Below are 1,381 nucleotides of genomic sequence, written 5' to 3' on the forward strand. Positions count from 1 at the left end.
GCTCTGCCCCCTGGCATTGATGCCTCCAGCTTCCCTGTGCCCAGCCTCAGCGTGGAACAGGGCTGTGGGCAAGGGTCAGGAGGGGTTTATTAAACGGCTGAAGAGATGTCTCGGACAAACGTGGTTGTCAGGGCTTGTCATAAACAAGAGCTGCAGCAGCGGGAGACGGAGGTTATGAGCATGTGGAGGTGACTTCTCGGGGTTGTTTACAATCTCCAAAGGAAACTTCGTCGAGAGATCTCAGGCAGGAGGGAGAAGGCTCGGGGAGCGGGGACAACGGGGACAGTGTTTTGCCTGTAGTGCGTAGGACAGGGCTTAGGTGCAAACTGGGAACCGTGCACCGAGGAGCAGGGGGCACCGGGGAGGGAAAGCTGTGGCAGGGGGCCAGGATGTGCCTCTTCCAGGCAGGGAGGGACGCGCTGACCAGTGGATGCTGACATTGGGGCATATTGTAGCAGCACATGAGGTGTCACACCCCATGGCTGGTGTGGGCAGACCCCGAGCCCCGTGCATTCCTGGGTCCAGGCAGGAGGATGTCCTACTCATACCACATCTCGGTCAACATCCTCAGCCCTGGCCCCAGGCTCAGTCTGTTCTGTATTTGCTCTTATTCTTTTCTGGCTACCTCAGGAGCGAGACCAAAAGCTGCGGAGGGTGGGGACAGGCAGATGCTGCATGCACTAATTTGCCGTTCAAGGGCAAAGGAAGAACCGTGACTGAAGCTTCATTAAAGCAGAAGAACGAGGAAATCACCTCTCCGACAAAGCCTCGGTTTGCACGACGGAGATAACGAGCCCAGGCTCAGGCATCCCAAAGCAGAGGTCCCCCAAGGAAGGCAACAGCAGCAGCAGCAGCAGCTGTCAGTGCCCAGGACTTTCTTAGCCTTGCACCATTTTATACCCACAGCTTCTGCACATCTAATTAAGGGTTCCAGTCTAATTATAGCCCTCAATACTTGCTAGGATGTGAGGGGAGGTGTGTATGGGGCGAAGTGGGGAAGGAGGCCGTGAAGGGATGCTGTTCAGGGCAGTCCGGGTGTCTGGAGGGATGACAGCAGCATCAAGAGCTGCAGCAGTGAGGAAAGCCAGCTCTGAATTAGGTTACTGCACCTCTTTCAAGCAGGTTAGTTGGCAGAGAGACGGTCCCTCCCTGCTGGGGCAGATGTGAGTGCCAGGCTATTACATCACGGCCTCAGCCCCTGCTTGCAGCAAAAGTTTCTAGCAATTGTGGCTGCAGGGTGAGGGGAAAAAGAGCTTGAACGTGACCTGAGTGGAGCTGTGGGCACCGACACAAGAGCGGGCTGGCCTGTGGCAAAGCGAGTGCTTTTGGGAGGAGGCAGCAGCAAATGCGTGACGTGATGGCCAGGAGGGGTACTGCATCC

The 1,381-nt window shown here is 56.6% G+C and overlaps 1 protein-coding gene across 1 annotated transcript in view; it reads right to left on the reverse strand.

The window, feature by feature from the left end:
- The window catches only part of CDK18 (cyclin-dependent kinase 18), a 13,262-nt gene that overhangs the window by 10,885 nt on the left and 996 nt on the right, over nucleotides 1-1,381 (reverse strand). The gene's annotated exons all lie outside the window — the stretch shown is intronic.

The sequence above is a fragment of the Buceros rhinoceros genome, unplaced genomic scaffold (assembly GCF_000710305.1).
Source record: "Buceros rhinoceros silvestris isolate BGI_N320 unplaced genomic scaffold, ASM71030v1 scaffold16741, whole genome shotgun sequence".
Classification (NCBI taxonomy): Eukaryota; Metazoa; Chordata; class Aves; order Bucerotiformes; family Bucerotidae; genus Buceros; species Buceros rhinoceros.